The following is a 16,748-nucleotide window of genomic DNA, read 5'->3' on the forward strand; positions in this document are numbered from 1 at the left end:
AAGGCGGCTGAAACATTAACCTGGGCTCGCCGTGGCTCCTTTCCCAACAGGAGATGGAAGCCAGCAGCTGCTGATATGGAAAGCAACTGTTGGAGCTGCCGAGCACTGACACATGCGATCGCACGGAGCCACCGGCTCCTGCAAACGTGCTGCAGGAAATGACTAAACATTGAGTGCTTGTTATTGAGCAGGATTCCTGGAGACACGTAGGTGGTGTGGACAGCGTGGTATGTGCATTAAAGTGCAATTTAGGTCAATGATTCTTTGAAAGGACCATTCTCCCTTTTTTTCTCCCCCCCTTTCTCCCTTCAGGGATGTTTGCTATTCAAAGATTAACTTTTCCAGCTCTTTCTTCCAAACAGTTCCCATCAGCTCTAAATAAAATTAAGAAGAGGGGAAAGACAGTGAAAATTGCCCTGGTTTAATATTGAAATATCTCTGCAAATTTTTTTCTCATTTTAGCTGTTTTTAATGGTAAAACAGGATTCCAAAGAAGCTTTAGAGGGAAGGGTGCGTGTTCAGACAAAACCAATCCTATTTTACAAGGTGTCTGAGTCTCACTTTTTAACAGGTGAACCCAAAATGACAGCCAGCCCTGGAGGGACTGGACAGATTCGAGCTGTGGGGAGTGTCAGCACAGCTCCAGCTCATGCTGGGGCGTGCCAGGACCATGATCCACCTTTTCCATGGACCCTCCGGTGCCCAGCGGTTCCTGAAGCATCTCCAAGAATGTGAGGCGGTGCCTCCAGCACTGCCCCAGCACCCAGAGAGCTCAGCAGGAAACACAAATCTTCTCCAAAAGCTGCTGAAAGCTGCACAAACCCATCCTTATATCAGTGATCATATTTGCATTAGTGCACAGAAAAGCTCCCACAGCGCCTGTGGCTCCCTGCCCTCCTTGGAGCCAGAGAGGCTCAGGGGGACGAGGCTGCAGAAGAAAACTGGAGAATCATTGCAGGGCTCAGCAGGGTGTTCACCTGCACTGGGAGCACAGCCACGAGACCCACAGCTTCCTCCCCACCACACAGGGACTCTGACACCGCTCTCAGTGGGAACCAGAGAAATCCCAGCCTGGAACTGCTGGGGCTGGGGGAAGGGAGCTGGGTGTGCTGCAGGACAGGTCTCTAACACAGGCAGCACTATAGAAAAGGTCTCCTTGCTAAAGAGAAATAAATTATTGATGGCAATGCAATTTCCTGTGGTGAGAAATTCCAAAGACCCTTTCCAAACAGGAATGAGACCTGGCAGCACACTGGTCTTCTCAGGCCACCTACTTTTTTTTTTTTTTCCTACCCAAGAATCAGCTAAACAAAATCCTAAGAAAAGCTCATTTGTATCCATTTAATTATTTAATCAATAGCTCTGCTTTCAAAGCTCCTCCTCACCCTCACTCCAGCAAAGCCTGGTGTCCCACAGATCCTTGGATATTCAGAGGACAGCAAAGAATTTTAGTTACTGTTACAGGAGTTAAATTTAAACAAAATTCAGTTTAAAAGGCATTACATTAAAGAGATGGAGCAAGAGGGATCAAGAGCTGGAAGCTTCACCAAGGCTGACCTGAGTGTTTGGGTACCAAAGGTGGCTTTGAGGAGGGCGAGCAGGGCTCTGGAGTGCCCAGGTTATCCCAGTGTCCCTCCAAGAGCCTCAAGGGTCGTGCAGCTGCCAAGCAGGCAGCAAGCAGGGCCAGCAGGAGGGTGTTGGGGGGATTGTCTCCTGGCCAGGACATCACCTCCAGCAGCCTCGTGCCCCAGGAGTGAACCTGTCCCCTCCTGACCCAGCAGATCCCAACACCACTTGAGTCATCCTGACATTTAACGGTGCCACTGCCGGCTGCTGCTGCTCCAGGAGAGGGACCACAACAAAGCAGAAGTCCAGATAATTTTAAAAAGCTTTTTCCTTGCTTTTGCCAGTCTCTCCAAGCGTTTTCTGCACACATATTTGGAGTGAGGGAATGGCTGGGCCTGACTCTGGAGTGCTGCTAACGCACTGCTTCTCTACCAGAGAACATTTTCTGGGAAAAAATTTTCAAATCATTGGAAAACCTCTGCTGGATTTGAGATGTGTCTCCAGAGGCTCCCATCAGCCTTGGCTAGAGGGCCTATAAGAGAGCTGGAGAGGGACTTTGGGCAATGGCCTGGAGTGACAGGAGGAATAGCCTTAAGGTGACTGTGGGCAGGGTTTGATTGGACATGGGGAAAAATTCTTGGCTGTGAGGGTGGTGAGGATGATGGGTCAGACCCATGGCAAAGGGCTTGCACAAGCCACAGTTTCAGTGGAACTTCCCTGTGACGATGGGCTGCAGAAACACGTTGGGTGTGCATCTCACAGGAGACTCAAGGGGCATAAAAACCCAAAGTAAAATGCAAAGGGGCTCAAAATGACCCCTTTGATGATGCAAAACACTGCACATAACAGCCATTAATTTTCTCACATCCCACATTTCCTTCCCCACCTTTCCCTTGCTTGCCAGTTTTGGTTTGCTCCTGATTGCCATTGCTCCTGAGGTTGGGAGCAGACAGTGGCAACACCAACCTCCCATCAGAAAGCTTTGCCTTGGCCAGTTTTCCACCATCAGCTGCCTCCCAAGGCCATTTGTTCTGAGGTATAAAGCTTTTTTTCTCTCCGGGAATTGATCTGGCAATGCTTTCGGGACTGCAGCCAGGGAAAGAGTGTCCCTATTGCTCCTTCATTACCATCACAGCTACCGGGACCTCTGCTGCCTGTCTCAGGATCTTGGCTGCAGTTCCTGAGCCTGAACAATCTTTCCAAATGCAGGGAATTCCCTTTGGATAAAGGGACAGGGACTGTCACAGGAAAGCTTGGACTGTCATTCCTCAGACATATTCCGTCATGTCCTTGCAGGGAGCTGCCAACGCGGCTGGAGCCAGCCGGCACCTCTGGGCTGGTCCATCAGCCTCCAACCCAGTCCAGGGCACAACCATCAATGAAACCCCCAGTGCAGATGCAGAAATCACACTGCAGCAAAATCAAAATATAGGAGATCACTGCTTTTTTTTTCTCATAACCCACTTAAAGGCCTTACACAGCAAAAAAAGGCATTACTGGAGAATGATGTGCAAGTACTGAGCATCATTAAAACAGGATCAACTCATGCACATGGTAAGGAGAAGGAGCTCCAATATTCCTCCTCCTCTTAGGGCAGGGAGAAGCTGTGGTGATCCTGCAGAGTTCCTGCTCCCAGCAGCTCCTGTTCCAGTTTCTGGATCAGAGGAGCAGCATCCTTCTCTCATCTGCTCTGTCACCACCCTGACCCTTTCCCAATGCCCTCTCATATCTCATCTCTCACTGCCATATACTTTTCTCTCCAGACACTCTGGAGCAGTTATTACTCACAGATGTAATTGCTTTGTGCTCCCTCAAGTCACAAACACAAGACATCAGAAGACATCTAAGAACAGAGTTTCTCCAAGGCCCTGAAGTATGGAGACAAAGGATGTTTTTTCCCAGGAAAACTTAGGGCAAACCATAGCTGTGATGTTTAAGGCATGAAGCCGTCTCAATTCCTTATTTTAAATGGGGATGACTTTGCATTTACAATAATGTTTGCTAAAGACCTTGAGTTTGGGTTTCAGAGAGTCACAGAATCATTTAGGTTAGGAAAGACCTCCAGGATCACCGAGCTCAACCCTTAATGCTTGGTTTGGGAGCAGGGATGGTGAGGTGAGGAGCTCACGTGCTTCCCCGATAACCACGCTTGACCACATGAGCAGCACGCATCCCACGCTTCCCATCGCCACTCCTCGCTTCACACACTCATCTCTGCTTTCATCTCCCAAACATAACAGGGGTGGGATTTGTTTACACTGGGTGGAAGGACGAGCGAGAGCCAAGCCGGCGACCGCAAGTGTTAGAAACTGGCAGAAAGGGCAGCAGCTGTTATGATGCAAAAGTACATATTTGCCTGAAGACTCTGGCTAGGAAACCATCAGAGAAGTCCAGACTGATTCACGCTCTGCACCCTCCCCAGATGACTTCTGAGAGTCACGCCAGCCCTGCTGCCACAGCTGGAGCCGTGGTGGCTGCCCCAGGCCAGCTGCTGCCACCTGAGACACCGAGCTGGGACCACCCAGCTGCCTCCTCTGCCACTGCAACACATCAGATAGATTTCTCTTTAATCAGAGTTCTGAAGGAAGATATTAAATGATGGTTTAACTGCAGCATCAACAGCTGAATCACAGTGGCTGAGCAAGCAACCAGTGCCAGACAGTCCTGGAGCCTGGGCAGCCCCAGGGGAGCAGGTGAAACCAGGCAGGAATGCTCAGGGCTCCAGCACCTGCACTGCCAAATCCACCCAGCCACAGTCCCACGGCAGGGCCAGGAAATTCCATGGACTCCCTATTTGCTGCTGGGAGAAAAACACTCCGAGCCTCATCTGTGTGACTTGATGCAGAACAAACCTCCTCATCCAAGGGACAGAAGTCAGGGAAGTGGGAGAACAGGCTCTTCAAGGCATGAAATCTTGGAAATGTGGATCGAAGTTTGAGCTTATCAGAAGAAGACTGCCTAAATTAATTTACAATCTCTAAGCACCCCTCCCTCAGCCAGAGCTTCCAATTCACCCTCGTGAGGATAAGACAGAGAAATACTTCTCTGGGGGTTTTCTGAGGTTCCAATTCAGGTTTCTACATTTGCATGTGATATTAAATGAACAAAGTATGCTGCCTGAAGAAGCTTTCACCATCATATGTCCTGGTTTTGGCTGGGGTGGAGTTAACTTTTTTCCCAGTAGCTGATCCAGGGCTGTGCTTTGGATTTAGGATAAGAGTAATGCTGATAACACTCTGATGGTTCAGTTGTTGCTGAGCAGTGTTTACGCTAAGTCAAGGACTTTTTCAGCTTCTCACCCCAAAATAACTTCCCCTAAAAAGTCCATAAATATGAAATTATCACAGATTGATGGGGTGGCTCAAATTTCCCTGGCAATTGTGGTTGCCACATCTCAACTCTCAGTGGAAGGATTTTCCCCCACTAGCCATACATCCCAGTATTCCATTGCTAGCAGCAACACTTTTGGGTTCTTCTCCAAATTCTGTCCAGCAACATTCTCAGCCTAAGTGCCAGTCCCAGATAAATCAGTACCAATGAGCAGTACCTTCCTCTACTTCCAAATGGCTTGACTTGTGCCCACAAGTCAGGATAGAAATCCTCAAGTGCAAAGGCCAATCCATCAGGCTTTGGGATTTTGGGCAGCCCATCCTGGGATGGGACAGGCTTTTCCCTGCCAGGTGACACAGCTGCAGGTCATGGCCAGCGACCTCAGCTCCGGGGAGGACAAACACCTTAACAGGCTGAGCAGTGACTGTTTACTGCAAAAGGGGAAAAATGAGCTGCTCTGCAGAGAAATAGAAGCAAACCCTCCCTGAATGTCCCTCTCAGAAGTTAATGGAGACTCTTTGGGAATGTGTGGTTTCAGTAAAACCTGCTCCAGGGTGCCTTGCTGTGTTCTGCTGGTGGCAGAATGACCTGCAGAGCTCCGTGGAACAGCAGCAGGGTGAGCAACATCACACTGGAACCAGAGGTGGATTTTATGCCTATATGGTGTTCCCAAGATATCCTCCTTCCCTTCAGGTCATGAACAGAGTTTGGGGGAACTAGCTGCTATTTTTCTGGGGGGTTGCAGCTCAGTGCTTATAACAAGACCTCTATTCACAGTAACGCCAAGAACTCCCTTACCCAGCCCCGAGCAAACGCCTGAGCACGTTGCTCAACCAGACCACAGACAACAAAGCCATCAGCTGACAGTCCAAACCCTCCAGCACAGCCCTTGGAGTGGGACAGGACAGTGCCAAACACCATCCCGTGGGCACACGAAGGCCTTGGCAGCTGGCCTGGTTTGCCTGTACAGCTGACACAGAGCAGGGACCCCGTGCACAGGAATCACCCCAGCCACGGCAGCACCAGCACTGCTGACAGAGGCCCTCGAGCCCAGAGGGGCTGAAAAGCTCTGGTTCTGTGCTTGCTTGTTTGAAGGGACCCCTGGCACAGTGCTCTGCTGTCCTCCAGCCAGGGGAGCTCTGTGCCCCACTGCTGCCCACATTCCCTGGCAGGAGGCTCCCCACTGCCTACAGCACCTGGGGACTCCACACACCGAGGGTGCTACGTGCCTGTTCCCACCCAACCACGTCCCTCTGGGTTATGCCCTGTGGAATACAGGTGAATTGCATTACAGAATCTGATGCATAATAAAGAAATGTAAGATATTTCCCTGCTTTTGTCTCCCTCCTCTTTTCCAGCCTCACATCAGCCCGTTCCTCCTCTCGTGCATTAACTCCAAACTCCCTCCCTCGCCCTGAGAAGAACCCCGCAGCAATGCAATGTCTCTGGACTCCCCAGCTTAAGGAGTTTACTGCCCACACTGGATTTATGCTGTGTTTGTTTATTTAATGGCCCAGTTAGGAAACTCAGAGTGGGATCTGTGCTTGGGGTACACACGGATCTCAGCAAGACCTGCCAAAAGTGCCTGGGAAATCTCTGGCCTCCAAACCAGTGCAGCATCAGGCCACGCTGCATTGACAAAGAAAACAGGAGAATATCACTGCCCTTCTCTGAGGAAGAGATCACCCATTTCAGCAGGGCTGTGCACAGAGCTGGGCAACCAGCACCTGGCCTCGGGCCACTGGCAGCCAGTGGTTCCCAGCCCTGGGCTCTCCATGGGCTGGCATGCCATGAGCCTCAGCCCACAGGAACAGGCTTTGCCTTCTCAATTCCTGCCTCACTGCTGTGAAAACTGTGCACAGAATTGTGGAATCACAGAAGAGTTTACGTTGGAAGGGACCCTGCCATGGGCAGGGACACCTTCCACTATCCCAGGCTGCTCCAAGCCCCGCCCAAGCTTCCCTTGGACACTTCCAGGGACGAAGCAGCCACAGCTTCTCTAGGCAAGCTGTGCCAGGGCCTTACCAGTTTGAATAAAGAATTTCTTCCTCAGAACTTCTTCCTAACACCTACTCTAAAACATCAAGGATGCTGGTCCCACATCTCCAGCCTTTGTAACCAGTCCATAATTTGTCACATCCAACTCACAGGCTTTGCTACCACTGACAGCCCTGCTCCTCCACTTTGTCCCTTGTGTCACAACAAACCCTCTGGACACTGCATTGAGGACAACTTCTGTTCTGGGACTCTCTGGCTGGGTTAGCTTTGCTTTACATGAAACAGAGCAGCACACCCCACACAGAAAATGATGGAACCTGGTCCACACGCATGAAAATTCAACAATTTTCAAACAAGGTCTCCATCAACCTTCCCTGCTCAGGATTCAGGTGGTGGCCAGGAGGCACAAGAGGAGGTTTTTCCTCTGGCCAGCAGCCAGCACTGAAGAAATGCCAAACCCGAGCACCTGCCACACTCATACCAGTTCTGCTCCCACCTCCAAGGCCCACCACTTACTTTGATGCTATTCCGAAATCTCCTTCTCCCAGCTCCAAACCAAGACTTGAAATTATTAGAGGGAGTAATGCCTCTCAGGGTAGAATGCAAATTTAAAACACTTGTCCCAAATAACAGGAGGTTGTAATTAGGCTCCAGCACTCCGAAGCAGCATTCTCTGCTACACCCTTTCCTGACTGTTCCACTGATGTAGGACATGGGCCATGCCATGCAAACCCAGGTTGCACAAGGCTGTTTTTCTTTATCTGTATATAAATCAGCTCCCTGCTTTTAATTTTCCTCCTTCACTCTGTGCTCTGGTCTATGAGCTTTGCTCCCTGCTTGTTTAAACCTTTTGCTTGTTGCTGTCCCCTATGCTGGTCCCACTCTTTTTTTTTTTGTTTTATCTGCTCAAGGTACCTGCTCCCATAAATAGTTCTCTCTCTCTCTCTCTGTCCTATTCCTTCCTCCCTTTCCTTATCATCCTCTCTTTCTCACACTTAACCAGAGTCTCCTTCCTCTTCCCCAGGCTTTCCTGCAAGGCCATTTGCATTCTTTCTCAATCACATCAAACAGGAGATTTCAATTTAGCAGCAATCAGGAAAACACCTCAGACATCCGCATGGCATCAAAGCCTCCGTTCCCCAAACCTCCCTGAACTCTGGCTCCGTGGAGCAGGAGCTCAGCTTCTCGTGGTGACAGAGTGTGAGAGGCACTGCAGTGCCCGCTGCCACCCCTCTGCTCCGGGCCACCGAGTCCTGGGACCCAGAGCCACTTCCTCCAGAGCATCTCCTCAGGCCTCAGCTCTGCTGCTCCTGCGAGGCAATGGATGAGGTGAATGATGCTGACTGCCACAGGGTGAGGGCTGAGCTTAGGGCTCAGAGGGATCGGATGCCCGAGGCAAAATAAATGGACACAGCTACCTTGCCCCGCTACTGCCTGTGCCCTCCGGGAAGAGCAAGAAGCTAAAGAGTTTTTACATGGCCTTTAGGAATTAGATATGTTCATTATAATCTGATTGAAATTCCTTACAAATATACTTTAAAGTTAGCTCCGGAATCAGGGAATGGTCGTGGATCTCCTCGAGAACTCGATTTGTGTTTAAAAAATTCTATTGTTATGGTAAATCTGTGAAGAATGTGTCCAGCTGGGTTAGCTCTGCCACAAGAGCTGGTTCACTGCTCATCCCGACTGCCAGGTTAAAGATGGGCTGAGACATTTTGAGAAATTCCAGGGAAAATAAAGCAACCTAGAAACAGATGTTTTCCAAAAGGCCAATGGATGCAAAATGAGTATGGGTTTTCACATCACTTTTTCACTCTCAAATTGTTTAAGGTAGAATTTGAAGGGAAAAACATCTCCAGCCCCTCTAAATGACTCAGCCAAAGGTTCATGTGCTGAGAAAGCAGAGGGGAAGGGAAGCAGTCTGGTGCCAATTACACCAAGCTGAGGCTCCAAGACTATTTCTTCAGGGCAGCCAGAAAATTCATTGGAGTGATATATCAATTGCCAGAATATTTTTAAGGTTTTCTAATTCATCTGGAAGTTCACTTGCTCTGAGTCTTGAGACGCTCGTCTGCACTTTGGATCCTTCTGCAGCCACCAGGACAGCTCAAAAACTGCTTCGTTTTAAACTGGAGCAGAGCTCTTGAGCCATCCCCCACCAGGCGTGGGGGCTCTGGACATGCCGTGAGCCTCGCAAAGCCGGGGCAGGGCTGCTGCAGCAAAGGTGGGAACATCCCTGTGCCAAGGACGTGCCATCACTGCCCGTCCTGGGGGCGAGGAGCTGTGTCAGCCCTGCCCTGTGCTGGACCATTGCCAAAAAGAGATGGAGTTTGTGGGGCAAAGGGCTGGACGCACCCCAGAGCCAGGAGCCATGGGGCACAAGGGGCAGTGTTCTGGTCACAGCTGCAGCTGCAGCGAGACTTCTGAGCGAGGTTTATTCCCACAGCCCCGCTGCATCCCGGCTCCGGGAGCAGCAGCCTCCTCCCAGCCAGCCCAGGGCTGATTTCACATCCTCCAGCCCTGCCCGAAGCTGCGGCAGCTGCCGGCACGCAGTTACTACAGAGCCGCTTCCCGAAGTCTGGCCACCCCGCTGCCCAGTCCGTCCTCGTGGCTCCGTGTGGAGCAGTTTGGAAGCCCCCCGGGCGGAGGGAGGTGTTTGGCGTGCCCCGAGCAGCCCGGGCCGGGCCGGAGCCGGCGCCCGGCAGCGGGGAGCGGGGAGCGGGGAGCGGGGAGCGCATCCCCGGCAGGAAACACAGCGCGCTATTTTAATCCCGGCAAGGGTCTTCTCGGGAGCGAGGCAGAGCCCGGCTGTGCAGAGTTAAGAATGAATCCCTATTTTTAGCCTGTCCTGGGTGAGGTAAGTGCGCGTGAGTCAGACGCCGGCGTGGGATGTTGCATAAGCCGGGCCTGCGCCGCAGCTCCCGGCGCACGGGGGTGAGAGGAGGAGGATGGAGGGAGCCTTCCCTCGCCGCTTCCTGGCATTGTCATTTCAAGACAGACCCTTCACGGTATTTAAATGCAGGGTTCTTTCTTCCCTCCCCACCCTCCCCGAAAAATTTAATTAGAAACAGCAGTAGGCTGGTTATGTAATGTGATTAATTGCAGCATTAGAGTGAAAAAATATAGGGCATACAGGTCTTAAAGATTCACATGCAAAGTCATGTGTGGGAGTGAGAGAGGCAAGGGTGAAACGCAAGACCTATCTGTTTGATTAGGTGCTTTTCACTGGGCAGTGATTTATTCCCTGAGTAATTTTGTCGCTGGAATCTGCAGATAGCTAAAGGAAAAAAATAATAAAGAAAGGAGCAAATAGACATCCAGGAGACAACGGGCCGAAAGTGCTTTCACAGCACCTCTAAAGGTCAGTGTTGTACCTGGGAGCAGGATGTTCCCCCGGCTGCAGACCTGCCCCTTGAAGCACTCACTCACACCAATAAACAGCAGGTTTTCCCCTGAGTCATGATGAAGGAGCTGCAGACACATGCAGACACTGCAGCTAAACTTTCACTATGCTGGAACTTTATTGCAGGGAACATGTGAGGCTTCAGCTGAATTCTTTCCCTCTGCCTTTTGTGAGCCTCTCTGCAGGGAAGCCCCGGGTTCCAGGCCAGCATTCCCTCCCACCGGTGACCTCCAAGCACCCGACGCTGAGGGCGCAGCGCTGGAACTGCTGGTGATTAAATCCAGCCCGGTTCGATAATGGCAAGAAGTCACGGGCGTGTTTGATTGCTCGAGTGTCCTACATGGCCATGGCTCCGCCGCAGAGCAGCGGCTGCCGGGTGTGAGCGAGCTCCTCTCCCAGAGCTGCTGCCACCACTGAGGAACCATCGCTGGCTGGCTTTTAGCACTGCAGCTCCTCAGGGGGAAACAACTGCTGTTAATATTCATGGAAGGGAGGGAGATGAAAAGGCACCCAAGAAGGGAGCTCATGGCAGGGTACCAAGGATGTCTCAGCAGGTTTTATCCTGTGCTCTTGCTGGGAAGAGGAGGGTTCACAGCCTGACTGCAGCTGTTCTCACACGACAGAAATTCTCCAGCATTGCCTTTATGCCAGCTACCCCTAAACTCAATTCTGAGGCTCCACTGAATCAAGTATTAATCTGAGGCAGCCTGAGCTCCCTCTGAAGTGAAGGCTCTTCCCTCAGTGAGCTCAGTCTAGTTCTAGAAAGTTTAATTCCTGGCAGCCTTAGCTGTAAAGCCATGGCTGGAAATGCAAAAAACCCCAGACTTGATCTCTCCTGAATAAAAACTTCATTTGTTACAGCTGTGCAATGATTTCAGAGGCTTCGGATTTGTCAAGCAGAAAAATGCCAAGATTAATTTAAAAACAGCTTTACAATTACCTCAAGTTTGCATCTTGTTTCTTGCTTTACTAATAAGCAAAACACTAAATGATTCATATTAGAAAAGAGATTTCAACAGTCTTCTCAGGGAGGCCAGGCGCTCGCTCCAAGTGATAAATGCAGAAATTCCCTCCCACGCAGCTTCCAGTCTTAACTGGAGCCATAATGTGAGGGAGAGTGAATGGGCCAAGAAGTCCCAGGCCATGAGCTGGGTTTGTGCATTACCTGCCCTTGCAATCTTGCTCAGCTGCTTTCCTGCCCTCCTAAAGCTTTTCTCTCCCTGCACATGATAGCCAAACATGAAACACATCCCTGGAGTCAGCATCTGGCTTCACCTGTCCCAGTGCATGTGTTCCATATCACTCGAGCACTCTTCCTTCTGCAGAACCTGTTTGGAGACAATTATAGGGACAGATCCTGAGGATGCTGTTTTCCCTGATGAAACTCCCTGGAACCATTTTCCAGTGGAAACTTTTTTCCTCTCTTAGAAACTGGACAAAAAAAAAATTGTTCAGGTCTCAGTGCTATCTAAGTGCACAGCAAAATATCTCTTGAAGAAATCAAGATCAAAGCTCACACAATTAGAGACAAACCAAAATCAAGGGCACCTTTACTGAAGCTCATTAAAAATATCCTTTGTACCACTCTCCTGTGTGGCACCCAAAGTCTCTTGAATATTGTTGTCTAATGAGAATGCAGTGAGGGTTTTCTCCCTCCAGTATTTTTCTTTTCCATAGTTAGCAACTGTCAGAGTTTAATTAAGGGATGTCACAAGCACGGAGCGCTGCCCCGAGATAATCAGACCCTGCTGGTAGATAACTGCTGAGGTGAAGACAAGCAGGAACAGCCACCATGCAAATGCCAAATCATCAAGGGAGGGCAAAGTTCAAAAATGGAACTGACAATCCCTCATTTATAGAGGTGGGAGATGCTTTTGCCAGCTATTGTGAATGGGCCCCTCCACCCAGCTCCACCTCACAACCCTTTCTGAGCTCCTGACTCCTCTCCGGCCTCTTTTTGCTCCCAAGTTGTCCCTTGGAGGAAGAGTCACTCTGCAGTATCTCCTGGATGTCTCCAGCAGCAGAGATGTGCTGCTGGCACAGTCCTTTCCTTGGAGCAGTGACTGACATGCCCTAAGGAAGGATCCCAGCTCCGACCCCTTGCCCGTGAACCCTCTGTAGCCTCACTAAGAACTGACCCCCAGCCATTCAAATCGCTACAAAAGCTCCCACTGCCTTAAATTTAGTTGTTCAAAGCATGCAGATCTTTATTTGTTAATATTTACCAAAGCTCTCCCAGTCTTTGGCTCTTTGATTTTGCAACCTTTTATGATTCTCACTAGATGAAGTTTTCTTTTCCTGGAAAACAACCCAGCCCCAACCCAACCACCTGTGTGCTGCTCTCTCCTGCTGTCTGTGCTTGCTTTCATGGGAAGGTTGTCTCCTTCTCCTTTCCCTTTTCCACCCAGGTCATCATTGATCCAGTCATTCCAGCAGCAGTTTTGTGCTAACAGCTGTCTCTGTGCTGGCCCTCTGATGAATCCATGACCTGCAAACTATCCTAATTTCTTGCTCGTTACCCTTGCCTGGGTTCATTCACAGATCACAGAACAGGTTTTTAGAGGGGTGGCCTACACTTAATTTCACCAATTATTTCTATTTCTCAACTTCTGTGGCACAGCACCTTACAGGTTGCCCATCTCTTCAGAATTCTCTTCCAGTTAATGTACAGGTACTGTATTTCCAGCAAATATTTCTTTTTAATAGAAAATGTGCCCTAAAATGGCATGCTGGAGTCCCTTGTATAAGTTCATCAACACAAAGTGCTCTGAAGATGGCAGGATGGGGCTCAGGTCCAGGCTCAATCCCTATTCCTGATGAGGAGCCCACTGGCCACACAGAAATAAAAGAAAACCTCTCCTTGGAATTATAACACCTCCTACAATTTTCCCATGGCACTGAGGACAGTGCCAGCATGGGGCTCCAGCATTTTCAGACTCCACAGGTCAAACAAGATGGATAATTTTTCTTGGATCCTGGCTGATCCCTCACTGCATTATTAACAAACAGCTGTATGATGACTGGCTTTGATGTAAACTTTATCTGACCCAGTGGTGAGGTTCTTCAAGTGAGACCACCCCACAGAGGTCCCTGGGTGAGGGGTTCAAAAAGTAATTGTGAGTAACAAAGAGGAGCCAAATGAATTCCTTCACTCTGAAAAATGGTGTGTGTCTTCTGAGCCAGGAAACAAAAGGATTTCCATGGCATTCCTGTACAAAACTATCAATGATTTCATTTCCGTGAAACCAGCTGCATAAAAAATTCTGTGGCTTTCCCAATAAACTGTGATAGAACCAAGCCCCCATAGTGCTTAATTGCACTTATTAACAAGCCAATTGCCTGTCACATTTATTTTGTTATGCAGGCTGTGCTTGTCAGAAAGAGCATGAGATTTTTAATCAAACTTGTAATAGTCACCACAAGACAGATTTTTGAAGGGCACAACTTTACCCAAACAAGCACATTTATCATCTCTGAGGACACAGAAGAGGTGGCTGTATCTTGGTATATGAAAACAGCTGGTTGTATAAAGATTTATTTCCTCCATCCAACTCTGACTCTAATGTATTTTCAGACCTGCTTGATGGACCTTGGGGTGAGCCTGGGGCTCAGGTCCCTGCCCAGGTGAGGGGAGTCACAACGCACAGCCACCCCCAGCACATAAATCATTGACAGACACACAGATTTACGTGCTCAAAGACTGTCACATTGCTTCTTTTCCAGCAGGAACAGCTGCATCTCTCTCTTCATGTTCCACCAAACTTCAGCCCCACAGCTCCTCTCTGTTCAGAGTGCCTGGTCCAGCGTGGACGTGCTCGGCTGCGGGCAGAGGTCGCGGCAGCGCTGCCTCCCTGGCAGACGTGTTCCCAGTGGACTCTGGCCTCTCCTCACTGCCACACCACCCTGTCATTGCCCTCAAAGTGCCCGGCATGAACATTTCCTAGGTTGCAGAGAGCAGTGTGATTGAACTTTCCTTCCAGACATTTATCTTAATAACCCACACACATCCTTAGCACGCTGCCCTGTTCTTGTTTGTTCCATGAATATTCCAGACGAGAGCAGAACGCTGATCACAAAGGTTGTCCAACACTCTCCACCATAAACCCCTTGTCTTAAGTTGATTACAACTGTGAAAAGATTCACTGTCTCTCTCTGCCAAGGAAGCAAGGGGGCAGGGATATTTTATCCATGCTAAAATAATTCTAAAATTGTTTTTTTGTGGGAAGGTCTGATGCCAACATGCCTTGGGCTTGCACCCAAAACCTGGCAGTGGAGTAAGGGTGAGTTCTGCCATTTTAACAATGAGGCCATTGACCTGATAAGCTAATAACTGATAAGCTTCTGAGAAGCTGCAGTTGTTGCACTTCTCAGCAGAGGTTTGATAGATGGTCCCAGCTGAATTCCCTGAGGATCTCCTCCATGTGAGGCCCAATGGGCTCTCCTCTGCAACTACAGATGCTCTGGGCTCAGCCTGGGCACTCGGACTGAAGATGGAATATTTAACTTCATTGTTTTCCTAGGGATCCTTTTGGGTGGAAGCTGCCCCACTCAAGCACCAGGAGGGCAATACCTGCACTTGTGCTCAAGAAACTGCAGTTTGCCTTAGCTCAAACTAATTTTTTTCAGAAACTGGTAGGGAGCAGCAGGGCTGGAAGGGAGTCTGGGGGCCAGGCAAGGATGTAAGCACAAGCAGCCATGAGAGGGGAAGGCAGATGCTGAAGGACAGAGTCCTGATGGGCCCAAGCTCAATGTCTGGCATTTCCCTTTTAGAGCTTTGACCAGATCCTAAATCTTCGAACTCCCATTGCACTTCCACCATCTGCAAGTGTCCATGAAACCTTCTGGCCCTGTGGAAAAAGCTCTGAGAGCATGGCAGACTGCCCCAGAGCTGGCTCGGGGCATGTGGTTCCCTCAGCCACAGGCAACACCCCAAGTTACAAAGGTAAAGCAGAACACCGAGTCCTTGCTCATTAAGATACACCCTCCACTCTGCTCACCGGCTAGACAGAGCTCCGTGCAAAAAGCAGGAGATGAATATCTAATAAGGCTTCTAATCCATGCCCAGAGATAAGCCAAATTAATTTTGCACAGGCATCTCTTTTCAGTCCCGGATTTGGCAGCCACAGAATTGGCCTTTGAGGAATGTTTCATGTCTGTGCTTTAATCATTTGGGGCTTCACTGTGCCAGCTGTGGTACAAGTGGGGACAATAATGACCAAGGAGACATTTATGCGTGGCAAAATAGACCCAGCAGCCACTTTTGTGTAGTAAAAAAAAGATCCAGGTGGGTATGAGTGGCAGAAAGACATTGAGGTACCACAGGTGGGTGAAGGACAGTCACTAATGACCCATGGAGGCAATTTAGAGATTGCATGGAGAGCCCATAGCAACCTTACACTATCTGAAGGGGGCTACAGAGAAGCTGGAGAGGAACCCCACAATGACCTGTAATGACAGGACAAGGAATAATGGGTACAAATCAAAAGAGGGAAAATTTAGGTTAGACACTACAAAGTACTTCCCTGTGAGGGTGGTGAGGCACACAGGGTGCCCAAGGAAGCTGGGGCTGTCCCATCCCTGGAAGTGTCCAAGGTCAGGTTGGATGGGGCTTGGAGCAACCTGGGACAGTGGAAGGCGTCCCTGCCATGGCAGGGGGTGGGATGGATGGGATTTAAGGTCTCTTCCAACCCCTTAACATTCTGTGATTCCATGAATTTGGAGAGGACAGTGAGTGACCCTTGGGCACAGCACACGCAGAGAGGCAGCGTTGAGAACGCTCACACACACGCGTAGGTGCGAAGCAGGAAATGTCACATTCATTTTACACCGTTTCCCACGCTCTTCCATCAGCAGGATGGCTGCCTGGCCGGGACATCCACTGCGTCCCTGGGGAGCGGAACTCACACCATTTCTGTGGGAGGATGAGGGGGGTGAGGTGAGGGTTGAGCGGTGTGCGGCTCCCCAGGGCCGGGCGGGCTGTGAGGGGTGAGCGCTGTGACCGCCCCGGGGCCGGGCGGGCTGTGCGGGGTGAGCGCTGTGAGTGCCCCGGGGCCGGGCGGGCTGTGAGGGGTGAGCGCTGTGACCGCCCCGGGGCCGGGCGGGCTGTGAGGGGTGAGCGCTGTGACCGCCCCGGGGCCGGGCGGGCTGTGAGGGGTGAGCGCTGTGAGTGCCCCGGGGCCGGGCGGGCTGTGAGGGGTGAGCGCTGTGACCGCCCCGGGGCCGTGCCGGCTGTGAGGGGTGAGCGCTGTGACCGCCCCGGGGCCGGGCGGGCTGTGAGGGCGCGCTCCCCGGCACGGGCCGTGAGGGGCGGGCGCCGTGCGGCCCCGAGCTGCCCCCGCGGCGGCCCCTGAGGGCGGGCCGGGCCGTTCGGGGCGGGCCCGCCCGGACCATGCGGAGCGGAACGTGACGGACCGCGCCGCCGAGGGAGCGGGGGAAGCGCCGCCTCCCGCCT

General features: G+C 50.8%; 1 long non-coding RNA gene across 1 annotated transcript; it reads left to right on the forward strand.

The window, feature by feature from the left end:
- Nucleotides 1-1,280: 1,280 nt before the first annotated feature.
- Nucleotides 1,281-15,998, forward strand: LOC111934929 (uncharacterized). Its single transcript, XR_015275044.1, has 2 exons — nucleotides 1,281-9,902; nucleotides 10,424-15,998. It is a non-coding gene; the product is annotated as an uncharacterized LOC111934929 (long non-coding RNA).
- Nucleotides 15,999-16,748: the final 750 nt, after the last annotated feature.

This window comes from Cyanistes caeruleus, chromosome 11 (assembly GCF_971803275.1).
Source record: "Cyanistes caeruleus chromosome 11, bCyaCae1.hap1.1, whole genome shotgun sequence".
Classification (NCBI taxonomy): domain Eukaryota; kingdom Metazoa; phylum Chordata; class Aves; order Passeriformes; family Paridae; genus Cyanistes; species Cyanistes caeruleus.